This window comes from Centruroides vittatus, unplaced genomic scaffold, assembly GCF_030686945.1.
Source record: "Centruroides vittatus isolate TY-2023 unplaced genomic scaffold, ASM3068694v2 contig_1159, whole genome shotgun sequence".
Taxonomy (NCBI): domain Eukaryota; kingdom Metazoa; phylum Arthropoda; class Arachnida; order Scorpiones; family Buthidae; genus Centruroides; species Centruroides vittatus.
Genome location: NW_027120745.1, coordinates 1,564,715 through 1,590,595, shown reverse-complemented (window position 1 = coordinate 1,590,595; position 25,881 = coordinate 1,564,715). Strand labels below are relative to the sequence as shown.

At 32.5% G+C, this 25,881-nt stretch overlaps 1 protein-coding gene across 2 annotated transcripts in view; it reads left to right on the top strand.

The window, feature by feature from the left end:
• The first annotated feature begins 10,822 nt into the window (after positions 1-10,822).
• Rap1 (RAS oncogene family member Rap1) overlaps positions 10,823-25,881 on the top strand; it is a 51,204-nt gene continuing 36,145 nt past the window's right edge. Inside the window, exon 1 of one of the 2 annotated variants that reach the window (XM_067276576.1) lies at positions 10,823-10,964. The gene's annotated coding sequence lies outside the window, so the exon portion shown is untranslated. Of the gene's footprint in view, positions 10,995-25,881 lie in introns of both variants that reach the window. The other variant, XM_067276568.1, reaches the window with a different exon arrangement.

Below are 25,881 nucleotides of genomic sequence, written 5' to 3'. Positions count from 1 at the left end.
CAAGTCAAAGTTCAATGTGGTTGCTGTACAATTGCCCAAAATACTGAGACAAGTAGTCTCCTGATCTAAATGTAAACAAATGTTTATGGAATGGATTAGATAAAAAGATTTGGAAACAAATTAGTAACAGAATTGAACTGAAAAATTTATTGCTGTGTATAACTAATTTTTAATTTATAATAATTAGTATCTATCCAATGACTTTAGCAAAAGTTTGTTTCTCTACTTTTTTTTCTAAATTGAAATCCTTAACAAATAAATATGGTTTTTTTTCTTGTTCTTACAATACTTTATCTATAAATTGAAAGTTATTATTCTTTCTCTTCATGTGTCTGATGATTTTCATAAGCCTGTATGTATTTGCAGATTGAAATGAACTATAAATATTTTTCAAGTTGAACAAGCTTGGTCAAGCCAATCTGATAGCACACTCCACATAAGCTGATCAAATATTAATTTTGTTTAAAATAAATTTTATAAATTCTTAGAATCAAGTAGTAGTTCAGAAGAATTTTTTACTATAGCTTACAGTGACCAGAAATGAAAATGTTCAGTTGCCATTTGTACATGTGCAATGAATGGATTAAATGGAACACAACATACAAAAGTCCTAACATAAGCACTTCACTACCGTAGCGGAGTGTGCTAAAAATGATGATAATTAGTATGAGAAACATTGGCTAATTTGTAATTACTTCAATATAATTATAAGTTCTTAATGTAAAACTGCTTTCAAGTAATAATTTCATAATTGCATTTGGAAAAAAAAGGAGAAAATGTTGATAGCAAATATAGCCATGTAAATATAGTTATGATAATTTATTTTTTAATGTAAGTGGTAATATTATTATTATATAGTTTCAATTTTATAAAGAATATCTATGATTTTCACTTTTTCAATTAAAATGCCCACTTACTAAACACGCATATACTTAGAACTTTAATGGTGTCTAGGAATCAAAAACATTTATACCATTAAACATTCATCAATATCCAAAATCTTTAGATAACATATAAGCAATTTGTTCCAATAAAATACACCATCATTGAACAACAATGTTTCCATAAAAATGACCATTATTATTTATTTATTTATCCTATAACCTGCATTGACTTTCTTGATGGCAACTAATAAATATTGAGTGCATTGTTTGGTAAAGATGCTTTAATACAACTGGATAAGCAAACCAATGAAATGTTCTGTCATTGGCTTGCTTATCCATCTGTATTAAAGTTGCTGTGGTAACCAGCATAACTGCAATGTACAGATATATACATACAGTAAGACCCTGGTTAATGCTGATTTAATATAACACGGTCTGCTTGAAGCCTAAAAAAAGCTCAAAATTTACGCCGATTTAAATTATCGTGGCATTTCATTGATTTGTATATAATACGATTATTTATGAACACGAACCAATCAGAAAAAGGTGCACTTTCTTTAAATCTATGTTTGTTTGGTGCAGTTTTGTAAAAAAATATAACATCATGGATGTAATAGGCAATATCGGCTTCGCTTGCCAAGAATTAACTGATAAATGCACGAACGAAGTGTGGAAGAAATTATGACTGAAGGTATCCAAGATTCTCAACAAGAAGAGCCTATGTAGCCTAGTCCTGCTGTATCGTTAGGTTGACCAAAGTCAACCTAATGATACAGCAGGATAGCAGGACCTAACGAAGATGTAGATGAGCAGGATATTGAGGAGTTACCGCGGGTTTCTGATGAGAGTCTTACCAACGTCGACCTTCAAGAACTGACAGAACAAGGAATTCGTGCAGAATGTAGAACTGGAAAATAGAGATTCTGAAAACGAAGAACCCAAAAAATTTCTCTACAGATTTTCTTAGTAAAAGTTTGGTAACGATAATCAAAACCATTGATCAAATTGTAGCAAATGATCAAGATTTTGAAAGGAGTGCAAAAGCAAAACGAGATGTTTTGGATGCGATCTTCTGCTACCAACATTTGCTTAAGGAAAGAAAAAAGCGACAAATGAAACTTCATGACTTTATTGAAAAAAAAAAAAAACAAGAATTTCGGAAAAGTCAGGACCTTCATCACAAAAAATGAACTTTCTATTTCTGTGTGCATGTTAATGTGTTATTTAACATTATATTATTATACAAATTAATACAAAAATAACTTAAAATTAAAATAAAATTTGTTTATTTTTGGTCACATATTCCTCTATCCCTGTTTACTCTATGTTAAGATTACCTCGTTTAACGCTGTTTCGTTTAGCGCTTTGTTGTCTAGGAAATCATCCCCCGCATTAAGCGGGGTCTTACTGTATTTATCTGAAAAGTTTAGGACATTTTTTAATGATACCACAAGTGTCTTCTATCAACCTTTTGTGTAAAGTATTTAATATCAGGTTTGAACTTCCTTGTGTTGACATTTCATCAGTTTGTATAAAACATCAATTACTGTTGAAATAGTGCACACAGCAAGTAGAGATAAAGCAATAATGAGATCAAACATTTTTTACTGGTGTAGCTAGTTCTGTAAAGGACAACTGTGTTGAAGATGACACTAGTTGCGCTGTAAGGTCTTGAATGAATTCTAAAGTGGAGCCTGTTTGAAATCCTTTTATTGCAGAATTTTTACCAGACTCTACAGATAACAGACAAAATTAATCTCAGTAAAGATCTTTGACTGTTGTCAAAAACGTGAAGAAAACTTGCCTTCAGAAAGTGCAGACAATTTTTTTTTACCAAGGAACGGAAGAAGAATCAGTTGAAACATGTCAAGATTTGATTGACAGAGACTGCAACTTTTTTTAAAAAATCATAAATGAAGATGGATCTTGATGCTTTGCTTACAACCCAAAGACTGTAGAGAGGTTAAGGCCGAAGATTTTATCTCTAAAATGTGAACGTCGAATGTTGAGCGCCACCATCCTGTAAGCCCAGAAGTTTGACAATGGCATTTGGAACATCATTGGAATCGTGCTCGACGTTTCAAATGCCATTGTCAAACTTATAGGCTTACAGGATGGCAGCGCTCAATGTTTGATGTTCACATTTTAGAGATAGAAACTTTGGTCGCAACCCCTTTAATCATCTGCTTGGGTCGATAAAAAATTTGCCAAAACTACAAACCTCGGTTCTAAAAGTCTTGATTCAAAATAATGATTGTTTTCTCGATTGATAGGGAGTTGTGCACATAAAATTGTACAGGGATAAACAATGAACTTGGAATTTTATAAAGGAGTAGTGATGGATTGTAAAGATTGTTGAAGAGAATTTGGCACACAGGTTAGACATAACTAGATTGAATGACTGGTTCCTACTGCATGATAGTGTGTCTGATACAATACAGCCATTGATGAGCAGTTTCTTGGACTGAAAGACATTACAATTCTTCATCTTCTACATAATTCACCAGATTTGATTTTTCTGATTATTTCTGTTATCCAAAATCAAATCCCTCTCTTTAAATGACACCATTTTGGTTCATTACGGAGGTAAAAGAATGTAAACTGAGTTAAAGGTTGCATAAATTGGATTTTACAGATGCTTCCAGAAGCTGTATGTATGTGCCATCAGGAGATTGTCTCTTGAATTCAGTTCTAAAACTTTTCAGACTTTATATATATATTACTGAATAAATGTCAATATGTTTGTATTTGCAATTCAAAAATAGAACTTTTTAAATTAAATGTTTATAGAATTAAAACTGTAGACAATATAATGATATATTGCATTGAATTAAAATTGCTGAATTTAAGTAAAAATTTAGAATTCAAAACATTTCCATCACAAACTAATTGTTTTTGAATTAAGGCATAGAAAATCTGATGTCAGATTTAATAGAGCATTACATTTTCTGCATACTATAACTTACCATGATTTTAATATGTTAAAATCTAAAAACAATTTGCTTTCATGAATCATTAAAAATAGCATTGTTTAGATTGGGTTTCCAACTTTTTTTTGCTTCTTCATCTCTTTCAAAAGTTGGTTTTAATCCACCGACACTGAATAAATAAGAATAAAATACAAATAAGATAAAATAATCAAGTAGGAATTTCCCAGCAAAGAAATTTAATATAATTTTGTTTAAAAGGTAAGCAAATAGAAACAATAACAAAGTCTCGGACCAAATTTTGTTCAACAAAAAAGTATTCATAAAACGAGAAAACATTTGATTTATGAAAAGGAAACAAACTGAAACTATATGTAAAAAAATTTTTAAATATTTACATATAACAATGTCCTTTATTAATATAATTAAATTATAAGCTGTATATATAGAATCCCTTGTTTGTATTTTAAAAAATTAATCATATATTAAATCAGCGATTTCCAACCAGGGTACGCGAAAAAAAATAATAATAATGTCGGATGAACTATAAGTGACGAGCTAGAATATACTACATAGAATGGCTGTAGCGACGCCATGTCTAAGGAAAATTGAACGCATGTCCACCATTTTTTTAGTCAAGGGGCGTGCCATTTGTTGTGTAAATGCAACGAGCTGGAACTCGTGTAAAAGTGTGCAAAGGAAAGGAAAAGTGTTAAGGGTTAACTAAGATGGTGCATGTCAAAATGACCCTACTTAGTATTTTTTTTTCTTTTAAAGTAAATAACATATTTCTTTCTTTAACCATTTATTTAAACAATACAAAATATTCTTTAACGATAACTTAAATGCATTTCTGAACATTCTTAATTTCACTTTCCCGGTGTTGTATACATAACAAGGGAAAGCATTGAAATCGTGTCAAATTTGACCCTCAGAGGATTTTTTTTCTTTTTAGAAATCTCCATGTTTTGAGACCTCAAGACACAAAAAAGTTAATTAAAAAAGTGGAAAAAACATTCCGTGTGTGTTGGCGTCTATAAGAAATCAAATTTGACATGATAGCTTGTATATAAGGAGCATTGATGCTATTAAATTTTGATGGTTAAAGGTTACAGGGGTGGGTGTCACGTGTCATATCTCGAGAGAGGTCGGACTTAATGAAAATGTTATTCGTTACTAACATTTACAATTTTTTTAAATAAAATTATCACTACGCTCAAAATTAAGCTTTTTGTCATTCGATAATTAAAAATACAAAAAGTTATAAGGAAAGGTTTCTTCCAGCAAGAAACCAGAGATATTTATCACGTCTCTGTTGCCACCTTTTCAAAATTGCTGACCGGACATTTTAAAATTAGGATGTTATACTTAGAAATAAAAATGTTTTTTTTTGAGTAGAAAATAAATATTTTTTATTATTATTAGAAGTTAAACATGTACATAATATATTATATAATATATATCAAAGTAATACAATAATCAGATGTGGCATATCCAAGAATAATAACAGTCCGATGTCGATATTAATTGCAAAAATAATACATAAAAGTAAGAATAATAATTAATAACACATAACAACATCAATAATATTAAGTTACAAAAGTACATTGTATTTGATACCAGTGGCGTGCCGTGACATTTGATGATAGGGAAGCTGTATTTCTGTAAGAAGCAGACTTCCAGGGGCAATCAGTTAATTGCGCGTCAGTAATGGTCTACGGTCCATTCGTACGTGGGCAGTGGCTCTAGAGACAAAGACGACAAGTATCTGACAAAAACCGTTTATTTTAAGATAAAATAAACATACACTAAGTACAAAATAGTTTGCTTTAGGACAATCAGCCGTTCGGACGTCCTGGGCGTCGATGTGGTTCGTCGGTCGAAGGTGGTCCCGGGACAGTGGCGTTGACAAGTCTGTAAGGCACGGGGAGGCTTCGTCCGTTGGAGTCGGGGACACTGTCTAAATCCAAAGTGGCACAAGTTACAGGTTGGCACAATAGACGAGAAATTATTTTTTTTTTCTGCGCGTTGACACACGGCGTTTTGGTTATTCGGAACGTTAACCGAGTGCCAGGTTTCCTCGATTGTCGGGATTATATCAATCTCCGTTCTTTCATCCATTTTGATTGGTCGTTCTCCCTCAATCACGCTTCCCGAGTGGTTGGTCCCTCGTTACTAAACGTAACGAGACTCTTACCTGGAGCGCGAGAAAAGGCAAAATCTAAGATTAATTCGATCTTCCACCGATCATAGGACGACTTCCTTCCGCGATTTACGGTTTCTGCCTCGTACTTTGATATAAACAATGGGTGTCCGACTACAAACGACTTTTTCCTATGTTTTTTAAACTAATAAATTTTTTCTCTAACCGTTTTTTCGCGTCTTTCGTGACGGGTCAGACCTGTCCGGTACATGACATTTCCATAAGTTTTAAACAAATACTGGAAATGACAAAAATAAACAATTGATTTATTTTAGTTCTAAAATACAAATACATACACAATACAAATTAATATGATACAAACAATGATAGAAAAACTTTTTTTAATTTTATAAACCAACTCTATTCGGCGATTTTTCCGCAAAGTCATTAATTACTTTATCATAAAAGTCGCTGGTCGTTGATTCCATCAACGTTTTTAAAAGCTTTTTTTCTATCGAAAGCAACGCTAGCGACGATCACCTTTCCTCCGACCGAGTGTTCTTGGCCAATGTATGAATTTGCTTCGTGGTTGAAAAACTGCCCTCAACAGACTCACTGGTAGATGGTACTGTAGAAATTAATGATATTAAATCATATAATTCTTTTAGTACGTCTTTGTTCGGATCGTCATTAATTATAATACTTTTTATGTCTAAGAGTTACTTGTCAATATAGTCCGGACACGAATAAAAATATTGCGATTCACGCTTCAATTGGGAATACAGCGTTTCCATTCCGCCACTGATATTCGAATATACAGGCCGGATGGCCGAGCGGTCAAGGTGGCAGCCTACCGCTCTGGGGGACCCGGGATCGAATCCGAACGGGTCGAATAATCCCCAGGGATTATTCGGGGGTCCGTTCGGATATGTCGGGCCCCGTCCCTCACCACCCGGTCGCCCCATTGTGGGCCTGGCCGAACCCATAATGGGCCTACTAAAAGAGGCCCTCTTAGTGCTCACAGGGCGGAAAGAGCTAAAAAAAAAGAGATATTCGAAAATACAATAGCAATCTTATCGTTTTTTTTCACATGTGGTATAGAAATTTGTAATAAGATAATTAATATTTTATTATAACCGCATTATATAATTTTAATTAATTAAAAGTACGTTAAAATATGAAAATAATCGCCCAATATGAATTTATATTTTAGAAAATACAAGGGAAGCGGCGCTTCCACCGCTTCCAATGACGGCACGCCACTGTTGATACAATATATCAGACATGGGCAAATGCGGCTCTTTTTGAGTTATATGCGGCTCTTACTGAAAGTGTTAATTTGTGCTTTTTATTTTTATTTTTTCAATTTTATTTCCACAATTTTGTGAAAATATGTTTACTAAAACACTCAATATTTCTTTTATATTATATTTATATTATATAATAAAATCGCTCACCTTATCCTTCCCAGCCTTACCATACTATCCGCCACGACAGTACATAACTGCGGCTCCCTTGCATTTTCAAAAACCTACATTTCGGCTCTCACTAAACTCTTGTTTGCAATATATAATATAAATACGTCGTTTTACAACCAAGAACTGAACAATGCGCATGCCAGTTTTAAAGCAGTTATGGACTTGTGTTGGAACAAACGTAATGTATGCCAGAGATACCGTACTTGCATGTTAGAATTTTAAAGTACATTTTCTGTTACGTAGCCTAGAGATAAGTTTGGGTGGGTGTGAAGTTAGTCTTTAATCGTTAAAATAAAATAGTCGCAAATATTTTTATAAATTTATTTTCTTTCGTCATAATTTCACAATTTCTACGAAAATCGAAAAAATCAATAATTAATCCGGACCACGAATTTAAAAACCGGTTTGTCCGAGTGAAAATCGGCCTGGTGGCAACACTAAGGACAGGAACACACATGCGTAAAATTGTGTGGCAGAAAACTCAATCAGAAATCAGCTTTCAGTTCAGTTTCTGTTTTACGCTTTTATGCCAGAACACACACAGGCAAGGAACGCGTAAAATTCGACATAAGATAAAACAGAAAGCGTAAAAAATTTCCTGACATTTTGGCTGAAAAGTGAGTAGAGCATGTCCAAGGAGCATGTCGCTACTTTTTACGCGCGTAAAATTCTTACGCCAAAATTCCTCCAATAAAGAAAAGTCTCTTTGTAACGTCAAAGTAAGCACGTAGTTTTTATTCTTATAATGGCGGTTAGCTCTACAATTATGGTCTCGAAAAAACGAAAAATAAATGAAATAGAGGAGTTTGTCGAATCCGTTCGACCATATCACTGTGTTTATGACAAAAAAAGTGTCACGTATAAAGACATTGTATTTAAACAAAGTGTATGGACGGCCATAGCTGCTAAATTTCAAATAACAGGTAGGTCTAGTACAGCGTTTCTCAAAGTGGGCGATAACGCCCCCTTGTGGGCGGTGAGTAAATCTAGGGGGCGCTGGAGGCAGGGTACTGAACGGTAATCAAAGGTAAAAGTTTTCTTTCCTCTGTCAAACGGATAAGAGGAAACATTGGCAAGATTCTAGGTCCGAATGACACGGGGGAGGGGGAAAATTGTCGACCCCCCTGGGGAGCAAAAAAGTCAAAGGAACCATACCTGTATATGTGCGCGTTCGCGAGATATAGCCCTCGAAAGATGCGCCTACGTCATGCGGGTTCGCGGGCAAAAAAGCCGGGTCACGTGACCCAAAAAATTGCCACAAATCCCCAAGAATTTTTCGAGGGTGGTCCGTCCGGATATGTCGGGCCCGTCCGTCACCACCCAGCCGACCCATTGTGGGCCTGGCCGAACCCATAATGGGCTTGCTAAAAGAGGTCCTCTTAAAAAAACATCGATCTGTGTGCGTCCCTAACAACATTCAGAGATTATTGTATTTTCGAATTGTAATTTATACAGATTAAAGGGGCTTTCGGATGTGATGAGTTTTTTTGAAACGGTGAGTAATTTTTTTTTACCTAAAGGTTCTTTCTGAAGTTTACTTACTTAAGGTTTTTGTTCAGTATTCCAACTTTGTGACTAATGGTTATTAAGCTAGTACTTTGGGTATTTACATTATAAAAGAAGTTTTGCGCAAATGTGCGTATTAAATTAATTTTTCATTTTTAACAGAATGACATCCTCAATTTTCGAGAGCCCTCTTCCAAATATGGGACAAAAGTCCAAAGAATTCAATGTTTGAAGCTACGATTACATATGTCCTTCAAGGAAGAGAAGAGAGCGCGAATTTTGAAATTCTTTTAAACTGCATAAAGCGGAAAACTAGGAATATTGGCCAAAAGATTAATAGCAGAATGGGGAAAAGTAGCGGTGCATTGACAACGTTTCTTCGATACTTATTCGTCTTGGCTTGTTGAAAATATTGCATTTTCTGACGATATGTTTAGAGCTCAATCGAGTACGCCGAGACTGAATATTTTCACAATTGGACCTGACCGGCCAACAAAGCCTTTCGATGCTAAGTCTAAAAACCAAAAAATGTGACACCTGCAGTCAACTTACCGAGAACCGAGTACGGCCACAGAAATTAAATTATGGAAAAAGGAAGAAATTAAATGAACGAAGCCTACACAAGGGAGACCTCCAACACCCTTCACGATATCCAATGTCCGGGAGCCTTCATACAATTTTATTTCACCAAAAGGACAGTATTGAAGCTTGCATTCTCCCAATTGGCAATACTCGGAAGAAGCCCAAGTGGCAAGAAACGAACGTAATAGACAGTTCAGGGAAGTATTTACGAGGAAAACATCAAAAAGAGATACAAATTTGGACTTGCCTGACAGACTTCTCATCACCTCAGATTCATTTATAACCAGTTTGTATCTCATATAAATACTTGTAAACATAAAGAAATGAATTCCGAAATATTAAATTTATTATAAAATGAGAAAAATTTATCAGAATAAGGAAGAGAGAATTCTATCGACTCATTAGATGAGTGTAGTGTCATTAGTGATTCTGATTAAATGTTTTTGTATTCTGTTTTACACTTGCGATTCTTCTTTTTTCGTTTTTGCTTGCATACTATTGTCTGTTTTTATTTTTCAGATTTTATTAGGATTAAGCATAAAACTATATGTAAATATTTGTTAGTATTAGTTATATTTAGTTATAAAAATTACGAGTTTTGCAGATTCATATTTATGTACCGTAAATTATTTTAATTTTCTTTAAATGTGTTAAATAACTTGTACCGTACATTTACATTTGTATTTTAGTAGCAAAAAACTACCCAAAAAACAAACAATAATACTTTATATTTTAATTTTCCCCATTAGATTGCCAGATTTACACGCTGCTTCGTACTCATATATATTTTTAACTCTGCCCTGTGGGTACTAAGAGGGCCTCTTAGCAAGCTCATTATGAATTCGACCATGCCCACAATGGAGCGGCCGGATGTTGAGGGACGGGGCCCCACATATCTAGACGGACAACCATCTGAAAAATTCCTGAACCTTTTTCGACACGTCCGGATTCGATCCCGGACCCAGATGGGTCGAGCGGTGGCAGGTTGCCAACTTGACCGCGGCAGTCTACTCAAATCGTTTATGAATGTATGAATATGAATGTTTTCAATACTCTTATTTACGATTTATAAAATTTTTAATAAAATTATAAATACGAATAAATTGATGGACGATCTTAATGCCAAATAAATAACGAATTATTATCTCGACACTTAACTGTAGAATTTCAAAAATAAAATATCATATTTTTTTATAAAAATAGCTTAGCTATATTTATTTATTGTAATTTTTCGTTATAATATAATATTTGATATTATTTTAAAATAAAATAAGCTCGATTAATTATTATTATTAATTTTTATTTCGACATCCCTATCGATGTTATGCGTCGCCATTTGAGAATCGATGTGACGTCACTCCCTTCAGGAGACCTGAAACAGTTTAGGGTGGATCTAACAGAAGACATCGCCCTTTTTTCCTGATTTATCAAACACACTCGACTTGTAAGATCTTTAATAATTTTCTTCGAATAGGTAAGATAGAGATAGTCTAAAATACTTCAGCTTGTTGTTTTTCATTTGTTTTGATTATATTTAAAAAGAGGATATTAAAAGTCATCATCGTCGCGCAATGTTTTATGGGATTTCTAGTTCCCATCTGTATGTGCCAATGTTTCGTTTCATAAATTTTTTAGTTAATAAATTCGTTTATTTAACATCTATCGAATTTTTTGAGTAAGATTAGATTATATGACCGTGTATTAGGTTAATGAAGTAATTTTTAAATTATTTACTTAATAATAACTCGCATCTGTGTAATAACTTAAGGAAGTATGCGTTTATTAAGTAGTTAATTCATGTGCTTATTTTCGCATTTCCAAGCTAATTATATTCTATAATTTGTTCATTTTTGTTTAGATGATATATACTTATGAATTCGGTGTAGGTGGGGGAAGTTTCCTAATAAGTCTTTACAGGCCAGTAGCATAATCATAACCTTATTTGAGTAAAGAAAAATGATTAATTTACCACTATTAAATGTTTTGTACATTATTTAATATTTTAAAACATTTTTTAGTGTTAAATTATCATAACAGCGTCATCATACTTTATCTCATTCAAATTCCTATATGTTTTGCATTACAGTTTAAATTGGTAAATAAGAATGAAATTATGGTTGGAAAAAATCACATATGATTATTTTTGTTACTTGTAAAATATTTATTATTATATCTTCAATTGACAAGTTGAATGTCTTAACTAATTTTATTATTCTATATTTCTTGTTTAGTTGATATAACTCAAAAAGTCTTATTAAATAACAGCTATTTCTGAAGATTGCTTGTCCCAAAAGAATGTCAGAAAAAGATTAAAAGTTCTTTGTCTGTCTACATTCCATTTTATTTAATATAAATAAATATTTAATAATAATATAAAATGAAATATTACACTTTAAAAATCATTACAAAATAAAATTTTGATTTTTAGTATTTCAAATTAGTTCAAGTAGTAATTTTTTTCTCCACATTTAAAATGTGAAAATATATTGTATGTGAAAATCAGCAGTGACAATTTTAACTCCCAATAATAATTCTGTAAATTATCTTTAAAATTTTCTTTTTATTAAAATTATAAATCAAATTGTAGTGTGTAATATAGCTTATTAAATTTGTTTTAGCATTTCACAATCTTTGTAATTTTTGAAATTTGAATTAATTTCACAACATAAATGTATTTGTATATAAAGATTCCTGCTTTCTTTAGAGAAATAAAAAATTAAAACTTTTACATTGAGTTATCAGAATTCAATTTTGGAGATGTGAAAGTTGTATTTTAAGTTGAGCGTGCATGATAAGAGGTAAAATCCCACCCAAATAATTGCCTAGTTTTATAATTTCTTGTATATTTTGATAATTAGTTAGCATAAATCAATGCAAAAATCATTAGGAATAGAAATTTTGTTTTAACTCGTAATATAATGCTTTAAATTATCTTTAAATTCATTTTTGGTTTCTAATTATTAATAAATTGTAAAGATGAAAATATATTTTTCAGAAAGTATAGAATGTCATACTTAAAAAGTTTTCAGTATTTGAAGTTATTCAGTATTAATAAACAGCAACAACAACAACAAAAAAAAAAGAATAATTCAATAATTTCAATTATAAATCTTTTTTAAAATTCTTACATTTTTTGAAATTTTGTAATTTCACAATTAATTTGATAAATAATCATTGATAATTTGAATGTTGCTTTTAGAAGAAATATTTAAAAGTAGCTGTTTAACTGATTTATAGACTAAAAATTTCATAACTATAATTATTAATTTATAATAGATATATCCTGAAATTTGAAATTTAATTTGTAATTTGAGTTCAAATGATTCAATCATTAGTTTATAACATGATTCATCCATAATGTAATAAAATTTAATAATTCTATTCTTTGGAATCTTGTTTCTTGATTACATTCAAATAATAAATGTAAAAAAAAATTTAATAAATTTTTTAACATTCAAAATATAAGAAATATGATAAAATTAATAGTTTTTTTTTGTACAAAATAATCTCCAAAATAAGCCTTTTCCTGCAACAGTTATTTTGCTAACATTTTTGGTTATTCATGCAGCCATCATCAGGATAAAACAAATTCATTGTATTCTGATAGGTGCATAAACAGACAAAACATTTGAAAAATAAAGAATACTGCTGGTAAAGGCTTGTTTCAGAGAGTTTTTGTACAAATCTTGTAAACCAGTTTTTGAATTGTAATATTACTTTTTTTTTATTGACTATTATAATAATAATCTTCTCATTATCAACCAAATGTTTTGAAAATTTGTATCTTAGTTGATCAAAATTTTGAAAGTTTGAGATACCTTAAAATGTGATTGAAAAAATGTTGACTATGAGATTTAATTATGGTTTTCAATTAATTTTCAATGTTTAGTTTCTGACATTTGAAAAATGCTAAAATTATTTTTAGAAATACAAAATATCTAATTTTTTCTTGTTAGCATTGTATAAGGAAAAGGTTGAAAGAAAATTTTATATTAATTAATAAAGAATAATCCTAATTTTAATAATAAAAAAAAACTTGTTAAAACATGCAACATTTAAAAATATCAAGTATCTGATTATAGTAAGTCAAGTATATTAAACTATCACTAGATTTTTATTTGGTTGCATGCTAAACTTACATTAAATACTTTAACAATCTGAAGAATTTGACATTTAAGATAAATGGGTTTCTATTATTTAATAACAAATTCAAATGGCTGCTATAATTATTTTTATTTCAATTATTTGAGTTTTTTTTTTTTTTTGTCAACTTTTGTGCTTGTCCATTTATGTTTGAAATTCATTATAAAATATTTTGGATATAATTTCAACGTGTGTATGGAATATGATAATCAATGAATTTACATTTCTAATTCTTACTAGCTATATATAAAATCTTTATTTTACATTTAATAACTGTTATTGAGCAGTTAGTAAAACAAGTTGTGTATTTGAGTTACCATTTCCAATATTAATTTTTTATAATAATCTAGCTTGAGGGTTTGAATCTTTTACGTGTGTGTTACTGCTGAAAGTTACCATTAATATTTGGAGAAATAATGATATAATTCTAATTTTTTAAAGGTTTTTAGATGTTTAAATTGTTTTTTTTTTTTTTAAATATGTATCGGAAAGGTTTATTGATTATTAGTTGTATATTGTGTAATTAGAGGGCAAAAGTCTAACTCATTGCAGCTTTTACTTTAGTTTTATATTTTTATTTTGAAATTATAAAATATATAAAAAAACAATTTATTAACAAAGTTGTTATAAATAAAACAGTCAAAATTTATTGGAACACTTCCTCTATTTCATTACAGATTTGCTTTTAATTATAAAAATGACATGTTAATTTTTTGTTTATAACTTCAGTGTTTAACAGAACTATCCATTACTTCCTTTTCAAGGAATTAAAAAAATTCATTTCCTCTTCTACTGTTAAAATAATAATAATACAGTGTATAGATGCTTGCTTATATCTTTTATTATTTGTTTAACAAGTTATTAAAATTAAAACAATTTAGTAATCAGTAGTAGCACTTTTTCAAATATTGAATTTCAAACTTTTAATAATAAATTTTAACAAAATTATGTAATATTGCAAGCTTTGTGTAATTTATTAATTATTGACTATAGGAAGTATTGAGTTTAAAGCAAATATTTAATTATTTGAATAATGTTTTGAAATTTTAGTAGCTATATTTTCAACTTGTAGACAATTTTTGTTAAAACTAAAGCATTTTATAGTTGTCATTTATAAAAATGTAATATTTGGAGATGTTGCAATACAATGTAATGAACTGTTTCATATAGTGTTTTGTTAAAGTGCAGTGTAGTTGTGACATCAGTATAATTTATTTATTTTGTAATTAAGTTGTAAAATGTTTTAATTATTAATTGATTTCAAATAAAACAAAAATAGTCTGGTCCTTAACTTCTTCAGCTATATTTTGGAATGCATTTTATGTCTATCAGATACAGCTGTTGAAGATGTTTCTAGTTATTTACAAATGTGTGTGTTTATGTATTTCAGAAACTGCAAGTAATAGTTTTCCTCTCAATGATATTTTTCTCAATGACTGTATGTTCTTGGGGAAAAACAACAAACTCAAGTCAATAATGAAAAGTCTGTTTTCCAAGATAAATACTTATTTAAATCACATTGTGAGACTTTGACAAAAAATTTCACAGGAAGTATTTTCCAATGACGAAAACTGTGATTTAAAGAAAAAAAAAAATACAGTAGATCATCATTTATTTGAATCAATTGGGGACTGGGGTTGTTCGGATAACTGATTTTTTCAGATAACCGATTTATGTACAAAAAAATATATTAACCTATTCGATGTTGAAATTTTTCTCCGTTGCGTGTCGCTTTGTGTTGAATTTTTGTCGATTTTAAGCCTAACGAAAATTTTTATAATAATAATTGAGGCTATTGTATTGTTAAAAATTATTTCTTTATTTTGTACAAAATAAATATATTGAAAAATATAAAAACAAAAAAATTATACTTTAGAAGTTAATCTAGTATCAAAAATGTTCGATTCGGCATGTCACAGTTCGACTGGAAAGTTTTCGGATAACCGACGTTTCGGTTAACCGGCTTTCAGATAAACTACGCTCTACTGTACTATTATACTTCAAAATAATCCATTGGTTATCTGTTTTAAAATCAGTTTGAAAGTGGATTTCAGTTATGCGTTGCAGCAGGTTTCTGTTGATTTTACATCACAATTATCAGATTTTCTACAACTTTTCTTTTGTCTAAACTTATTAAGAGCATCATTAAAAATTTGCGAAAAATTTTTATACACTAAACAACTCATCTGTTGTCATGATTTTCAGGAAACCATTTCATGTGTACATATGCTTCACCTTAGTTCTTTCTAGTTTTCTGCATGTCAATCCACACATTAAAACAGTTTCTTCTTGCAAATTATATATATGAATATTGAAAATTGATATCCTCTATTAATTTGCCACTATCATTATTGAAAACATATCAACTTTCAGCAATGTTTGTGATGCAATAAGAATTTGTTCAGGTAAACCATTCTTGCTTATATCAAAACTGATTGGGCATATTACATAATTACAGTGATAAATGACTGAAGTATAATCTCAACTACATTGAAAGAGAAAAATTAACTTCAAAATCACTGTTAGTAAGTAAGAAATTAGAAGACAAAGACCCTATGAGCATCCTTTTTCTCAAAAATTGTCAAAATATGAAGACAGAATATTTCAGTGGAAGTTATGAATGGAAGTAGCAGAAATAATAAAATGAGATAGTAAATTGATTTACTTTTCTAATTATTATTAAAATAATTTATTCTATTTTTATTTTAATTATTTGCATCTACCATCAAGTAAAGAATAATGAATGGCAAACTGTTTCTTTTCTGAATAATACTAAGCAGAATGAAGTCACTATTATTTACTTTTCTACTATATCAGTAATGTTAAAAATATTTACTCAAATATTCTATCCAAACCACTAAGGTCTATGAAAAGAAATAAATCAAAAGACACCCTAAATAGTATCTTATCAAGAGTGGATAGCTGATTTACAAATATCCAACTTTAGATATTTAAATATATGCACTTCAGTGAAGGAAAAGATGATTGTGACATTTTCAGCATAATAATGGCTTGGACAGTGTCTAGGGTTCAGACAAGGTCGTGAGTTCATGGGTTAGTCAGTGATTCACGTTAAAAAAGTTGCCTTAGTGGAAAATGCAAAACTGGCTCAAGTATGGATACGTCATAACTAACGTGACCATTTATTTTTTGACTCAAAACGGGACATTGGTTTATTTAGGTTAATTAACAGGTAGTCAATAAAAAAACACTTTTTTAAAGTTATTTATTCAGAAAAGTCAGTTAGCTTAAAAGTTACGAATTAAAAAATATATATACCCGAAACGTTTAGTTATATTTATATTTATCAGAGAAACAAATTTGCTTTAATATAGCTGGTGATGATTTTAAGTAAGAATGAAACTCTTGGCGCGTTTTTTTTATATTTACCTTAATTATCAACATTGCCTTTAGAACTGAAATTTGTAACTGAGTCTTCTCAGATGGCCACAATTTGTTCATCATAGAAAATACTCTTTCTACTGGAGCATTTGTAGCAGGCAAACATAAAATATATTCAATTAAAATAGAAAAGTTTTCATGCTGAAGATTGTTGGCTTGAAAGTGTTTGAATACTTCCACCCAACGAGTTTCCGTGGAAACATTTAGATTATTCCATTCGGTTACTTTCTGCGATGTAATGTAGTTACAAATTAACGAAAATTCGTCAAAAACTTCTGCATCTTTATTACAGTCAATATATTCCTTTTCAATTAATACATCCAGAGATTTTTGAACGTCTTCCCATGCGGGGACCTTTTTTAAATCTGCCCAATAAAATATCTCCATTTCTTTGGTAAAAAAGCAAGTCCACTGCTCCAGATATTCACGGCTTGTTTGATAAAATTCTGTAGCCGCCCTTTTCACAAACTCTTCATCTATGTCAGTAACATTATCTTTCGATTTCACTATTAATTGACGGACCATAAATGGAAGAAACTGATTGGTCTGTTTCTGAGTCAAATTGTCTTTTAGTTGATTGATTTCTTTTGCAGCTTCAATTGCCGATACAGTCTGACCTTCCAGTTTCAATACAGCTTGATGAAAACTTGCTGACAGAGCGTGTAAAAAATAAAGCCACAATTCGGATGTGGGATCTTCAAAAAAGTTTTTTAGCAACAGGGGACATTTTTCAATACTCAAAAAGTAGTTTTTTAATGGCCGATACATTTTTAAAACCCTTTCCAAGGCAGGCATAAGAGCAAGCCATCTAGTTTTGCTATAGCCGAGCATTTGTTGATATTCCGTTTCAGTTTCGGCGCAAAACTCCTTTAGAGCTTCAACTCGAATTGTGTAAACATAAAAAAATGAATATATCTTCACAATAATGCTTTCGTAATCTAAGGGTAGCCTGTCTGCAGCAGATTTTATTGCATTGTGAATTACATGGGCTCCACATCCAATACCTATCAATGGCTTTTTCAGTGATGATTGCAATTTCGTTAACACATTGTTAGTTCCTCGCCTAGCCGCACCTCCGAAATTGACGTTGGCATTGTCTCCGCAAAATGCCACGACTTTTGCTGTCAAATTATTATCTGTCAACACTTGGTTTAAATAATCGACAATGATGTCAGAAGTCTCACCCGGTTGGTCTTGGAGATCTAAAATTTTTACTTGCACACCTACGTAAGGTTGAAAAAAGCGCACTAGAATAGGGTATATTTTCTTGTTACCGTGGTTTGAAGTGTCGTTTAGTATTGTAATACAATTGGACTTATCAAGATCATCTTTTAATTCTTTCATTGCTGTAGGCGTCAAAACATTTACTACAATAGCTTCTGATTTCGTACGCGCGCATGTAAATTTGGGATCAAAACATGATTGAATTAATTTCGACGCACAATCATTAGAGCGAAAACTGTGGTTTTCTTGTATCGTGTGATAAGCCCAGACGCCTTCTGCCGCGGCGATATCCAAATCCTTTAAAGTTGGTGCGTCCGATTTCTTGAAAAAGGTTAACATCGAAGAACTCGAAGCGGCGGTACGATCGGCATTTTTATGTTTTTCAGACTTTAAATGCTGTTCAATATCACTGGCACCACCATGGGAAACGCTAAATTCTGTACGACACTTTTCACATCTGACATCTGAGGGAGTATTTATTTGCTTGATAAACGGATATTTTGCTTGTAAGTTAACATTGAACGTACACTTGCGTTTCGGCATTTTAACTTATGATTCCAAAACAAAAGAAGTTTAAGTTATTTACTAGGTACACGAGCATCAAACAACAACAAAACAAATATCGAGAAGTGGGCGAACGAAAAATCTGCCAAACAATTAGTCAACAAAGCGCGAGCGATGACGTCTTCGCCACTCTCGGCTATCGTCGCGTCAACCGACGACGCGGTTTGCTCTCGCACACCGATCGCGTCCGGCCGCCGGCGCGACGGCCGTCCGGCCGGCTCGACTACTCAAATTTTCGCGCGGTTTCAGAAAACGGGACAATTTTGCGTCCCAGAGTTCATTTCGGGGACACCGGGACTCGTAACTCTAAAAAGGGACAGTCCCGTTCAAAACGGGACGTCTGGTCACGTTAGTCATAACACATTTACCATTTCACTCATATACAATAAACAGCACACTCCAGCTGTGTTGGTATATGCTGTTCATATACAATGAATAGCACATACTAGCTTTCAATCACCTGTTTGAGTGGTTTGCCAGCCTTGGCAATCAGTGGCTGGCGTGGAATTTCGGCCACTGATTGCCAAGGCTGACAAACTATACCAACAGGTGATGCTGACTTAAGAAATGAACAAATATATCATGTGTACTACAACATTATCACAAAATTGGAAACAGATAGGACAGCATACAGACACTACATGAAAATACTACACAAAAATACCCATATTACACTGTTAGAGCTGAGGATTGTTGACCAGAAAAGAACAATTACACACAAGAAGCTTATTTTACAAACACTAAAACATATTAAACAATGAGTTGCAGAACAGATACATCAAAGTACAAACACTCAATCACACAGAAGATAAGACATTCATTGACAGTATCTCAACAACAGTCATACACAGCATCAATTTACCAATGAAAACATAAACACATCAAAACAACTAGTAAAACCCTTGCACTATCTAAATACATAAACAATGCCAACAAGAAACATGCATACATAAATACATACATATATACATAGATAATTTATTAGATTATTCTGATGTAGTCAGTGTAGTCATATGTTGTAGCTTTAAAGTACACAGATGGATAGAATTAAAATCCAGACAAATCGTAAGCCTGACCGGTAAAGAAAACCAGAAAAACAAATAATATTTTAGACAACAATTAGACAGGCTGATACTATATGTTAAAAACAATATAACACCAAACTCAATGAGAAAGGTTAGGAAAATATTTTTAAAAATTAAAACATATATTGCACAAACAACACAATATGCACATATTATAGCAAGTCACAAAGACTAAGACAATACAATAAAGTCACTATCAGTGAGACAATTTTCTGTAGAAAACTACATACTAAACCACACAATCAAAGCACAATGGCACAGCACAGGAACTCAGAATGTGTCACTGGGAACTAAAACTAAAAATTCACTATTGGTGAAAAAAGATAACGTGACTATGGCTCTATGGCTCGAGCCATTGGTCACTTCCCAAGATGCCTGATACTGATATAAGTGCTGGACAATAACATGGTTTTTTTTTTTCAGTGTTTTCCATCCACATCCTGGACTTTGATTAGCTAACTGTTTGGTAGCTCACCAATCTCTGTTTGGCCTTGCAGTAAGCTGCTAGGTACCTCAAGTTTGAGCCTACCTGCATGTTAGCTGAGTGCTAAGGGAAATCCTGGAGGCTAATGTCACAGCTCTGAGGAATGAACAAAATGAAGGATCATGCCTAACACATCAATTTGGCCCCTGCTTCCCTATAGACAAGTAGCCAAGCCTAACTCAGCCTAATCATCAGGGTTGTCTGCTCCCGTATTGGCATGCTGTGTTATCAGTTGGGTGAGCCTGAGATAGTGGTTTAGGGGGAGGACCTCCTGGATTTTGGAAGCTGAAGGACATCCTCTGCCTGACATCACACTCTTACCAGATTATACTTGCTTTGAAGCCCTGAGTAGGAAGCCAACATTGTATTAGCTTCCGGTGAACCCCATTCCTCATCTTGGGGTCAGAGTAGGCTGGTGATAGTAAAGTGAGCATATTTTGTTCAATTACCTATGGATACAGAAATGTCAACACCACCTAAACCTTCTATCCAAAAAGAGAAGACCAAGATCTCCTCATGAAACATGTATTCCTAGAACACATTGTTCTTGAACACCTGAATACATTAACCCTCAAAAGCTGATCAACCATTTACAGAAGGTGGAAAATAAACTATCAGAGTTATCTCTGTTTAGCATTTATAGGTCTCTCAGCCAAATAACTAAATTGCCAAAAATGATACAAAGATACTGATCAGGAGAACAACTCATAAAGACTAAAAAGATCTGTAATCTAGACAGAAATTTTGAAGAATTGCCTCCATCTAGGCTGTCCTGACTTAACTGTTAAGTGTTAGTAGTAGTGATTACGTGAGGGCATGCAGTCACAGTGAACAGGCTCCAGACTACCAGTAAAGAGAATAATTTGATCCACTGACAAGCACAAGCAGATTGAACAGTTTCATTGTGCACCATCCAGAGATTGGTGGCACTTTAATCATAGAAAGCGGTCTGTCTGAACCATTTCCAGGCACTTAACAAAAGGACTCATTGTGTCCAGCCACTGTTGTCTTTGTTTGTAGTTGTGTCATGAACAAAAAACCTGGACTGCTATGAACTGGATCCTTATCATCTTTAGTGATGAATCAAGGTTCTATTTGAAAGCCAATGATAGTTGTGTTTGAATATGGAGGCTTTGTGCTAAGCACTTCAATCGTGCCTTTGCTGTGGAGTCCAAACTGCTGGTGTGATGATCTGGGAAGCTGCCAAGTATGATATTCAATCACCCCTAGTAGTAATATGAGGGACACTAACAACCAGGGCTGTGGAGTTGGCAAAAAAACACTCAACTCCTCGTAATTTTAGTAGGCCAACTCTTGACTCCAGCAAAATTAAACACAAAGTCATTTTATAAGAGGTAGAGGCACTCATAGGAGTTACCCTACTCTGAACTCTAAAAGAAGCCCCAAGCATTTGCCCAAATACTTTTATAGTTAGTATTTTTAATATTTAACTTACATTAATATTTATTTGTATAAAAAAATTGCACTCTTTGTTGACTGCATTATATAAATAAACAACTCATACAACCTTTTAAACCGCAGCCATTTTTATTATTATTCAAATGTTTTCAGTCATCTCATTCAGTTGTTTCTTCTTGAAAAAAGTCATTAAAGATGACTGAAAATGTTTGAATAGTAATAAAAACGGCTGCAGTTTAAAAGGTTGTATGAGTTGTTTAAAAAAATTACTTTTTAACAAATATTTAATAAGAGGAAAAAGAGGGTTGAGATAAAATTCTACATCTACATATCTTTATTCTACAGCTTTCACACTTCAATTTCATCTTTCCAGAAAAGTTAATCCAACTAAAATGTGTGCAAGATCTAGCTACTTCAGCAGCCCCTTGTTCAGAAAAGAAAAATATAGATTTTGATCAATTAGTCTGGCTCATTTAGAAAAATAGAGTACTTATTTAGAGTGGGGATAATAAAGGAATGAATCAAAAATATTCAAATTCAGCTGGGTCAAAATAATTTAACTACTAAACACAAATACTACAAGGAAAAGTATTGATACATATTTAATAAATTAAATTGTTGCATTTTATATTTAAAATAAATGAATTATAACAAAATAGAAAAACATTTTAAAAAATTATTAAATATAAAATAAATTTTCCTTCATTTAAATAAAAATAAAAAAACTAAATTAAATTTAAAATGTTGGAGTCGACACACTTTTTTTCAACTCAGACTCCTCTGGCAGTTCAGTCACCAGTCTGACATAAAAATTTGCTGTCAAGGTGCTGGGGATAACAACTAGAGTGCTCCTGCTGTCATAGGAAATCACTCTTTAAACCATAACTCCTGGTATAGGTCTAGTGTGTCTATGCCACAGACAGCCTGGTTCCAAGTGCTCATCTTGCATCCTTCTAACCAACATATGGCCATCACTGGCACCAAGATAGAAACAGCTCTCATCTGAGAACACAACAGATCTCCACTTTGCCCTCCAATGAGCTCTTGCTCGACACCACTGCAGTTGCAGATGGCAGTGATTTGGAGTTAGTGGAATGAATGCCACAGGGCTTGGAGCTGTCCCTCAAGTAATTGATTTGTTACAGTTTGCTCGGTTACTCTGGTGCCAACAGAAGCTCTAATTTCTGCTGCAGATGCAGTACGATGCGCCACAGCCGTGCAGCGAATACAGTGGTCTTTCCTCTCAGTAGTGGCCTGTGTGCGGCCAGATCCAGGTCTTCTTGAGACAGCACCTTCCCATGACTACAGCTGCCAACAATCATGCACAGTGGATACATTCCTGCCAAGTCTTTCTGCAATAGCACAGAAAGAAAATTCACCTTCTCATAGCACTATTACACGGCCTTGTTCAAACTCAGTAAGCTGCTGATACTGCCTTCTTTGTCTCCTTAAGGGATTCTTGACTCAAACCTTAACTCACAATGTTCAATCCGTATAAATAATGCTCAAACAAACAAATCCAACAAACAAATCCAATAAATAATGCTCAACAAGTTTACATGCAAACATGATTTACATGTTTATAGTGGCGCTGCTTTCACCACTCTTCTTCGTCTAGTGTGAAATTTGAATAGACGTCATCTTTCAGATATGAAAACACGCCTACCAAGTTTCATTTATCTAGCACAACTCTTTATTGGTGTTGGGATTTTATTTTCCACCAGTGTAAAATCTGTATGCTCTGCCCGACTGTATCTCATCTTGTAGTCAGGCTAAAGGTGGCTGAACAGGGTACTAAAGCCTTCTTTGGAGTGTGCAGTTTTCTCCAATGAGCTTCTCAGTTTGCTTTAATATTCACACAGTTTCATTTGATACCAACAGCAGCTCCTTCTTTGTGCTTTTTTTTTTTTTCATTGAGTATATTTTGAATCATCATAATTTTGATATTTTTATGGGATACAGTCAGACCACATTGGCTGCATTCATCAGTGTCAACAGTTGTAACTGAGCAAAGACATCTCAATCAGTAACTGTTATATAGTTTCATTTGCTGAACGATGAGTGACATATGCATTGGAACAGGAAGCAGCCATCATTGGTCAGTTACAGCTAGCGATAGGTAGCATGAAAGATGCTATTAAATGTGATGTCAAAACACCAAACATATTCTGAAGCATCACTACTGTAGAGAGCATTTAGTAGGAAAATACTCAACAGCTCTGGAACTGTTGAGTCTGCTGAATGCGTTTTTCAAGGGAACTGAGAAAATTATTGTATAAGTTAGAAAAATTTAAAAGTGAAACTACTTTGAGGAAATTAGAATGGAGGTGAGTCGTGTTGTGAATATTTCTACCATACATGGCTATTTTAAATGCTTAATCTATAAATTAGCCCACAGGCAAGAAACTAAAAGAACACAACTAACAGTGCACCCAGTGATGCTTCACTGGATAATTCTGCACTACAAGAATTTAATTCTAACCATAAAGTTGTGGCTTATGATTGTTGCATGCATAATATTTATAAACAAATTGCTTTGTATGTTGGTATAAGATTATCTTAGATATAATCCCCATCTGTTTAAACTGCTTAGAAGTGATAAGAATTCAGTTGACTACAGCAGAGCATTGTGAGTATATAAGATATGTCTAAGGGATGAAAGGTTCCAGAAGGACTTGACCTGCATAGGTTTAACCCATAGATCACTCAGAAAGCACTCAACAGAACACGAAGCCTACGAACTTCGTGTTCTGTTGAGGGAGGCAGACTACTGCCCTCTTGGTATGTGTATGGAGGAGGAAGTTAAAGCCAATTTACAACATGCTACATTAATTAGAACAATAGCAAACCAACTCAAAGTACTAGAAGTGGTTGAGATTTTTAAAGCAGAGAAGCAAGGTCAATGTATAAACTTTGAGGAGAAGTGCATTTCTAAAGTGTGGCAGGCCCTCTTTGATACATCATTATGAAAAATGGTTTTAGAAACTTTTACATTTGGCCACATCCTATTGATTGATTTTATAAAAAATTTTAAATTCAAATTTACCTGTCAACCTGTCTCCTGCACTTGACATATTAGACCATCAAAATGTTGGAACTTCCGTCTGTTTAAAAATTTCTCACCCGAAGCAGGTCTTATAAGTAGTGAAAACTTTTTTTTTCTTTGGAAGAATTAGCTGGGTGAATATAAAGGTGGTGAATTTTTGTACAAGATTTCATATTGTTACTGTTTTTTTGTTCTCAAGGTCTTCAAATTCACAGATCTGTCACATTATATGTAAAAATTATATGAATTTTTAATATACATTATATTCATATTCTTAAGAGTTTATTTTAATAAGCAGAGGCATATTTAGAACAACAGGTTCATACTTTGTTCTAGCAATCAAAACTGATTCAAAGAAATTGGAGATTTGTAACAGTAAGCTATTTTGAAACTTAAAGTAAATACACCTATTTATGATTTTTCTCCAACCAAGAGCCAACATTTTTTCATTTGAATTTGGTTCTTTCAAAGAGTGATGAAATATTAAATTGATACTAAGCTAGTTTTATTTTGCACAATTCAAATTCATTTCTTGTTGGCATATTTACCACCATAAACTAATAGTTCAAACTTCTTTGACTGTCAATTTGACATCGTAGACACAAAAAACCTTACACACACTGTTTCTAGCAAACAAATTAATGAGCACAAACGTTTTCGGCCGTTTTAAAAGGCCTTCTTCAGGTGCACTGAGGACTACAAATTGTTTTCAGGAACAGATTTTTCTGTTGTAATTTGTAGATAAGTTTAGTTTTTTCAGACTTCTAATTTTAAAAAATTGTTATCCAATCACAGGCAAAAATTTCCTGATTTACATTGATATTAGGTCTATCTCTACTCAGAGATTTCCAGATCTTACAACTTTCAAACTGTTTCCTTGTGTCTCATGTTTTCTTTTCACATTTCTTTAGTTTAATTTTGATTTTGTTTTTCTTTTTATTACAATGAAATGACAAAAAAATAGAAAATGTTAAATCAGAGGCTGACTTATCAT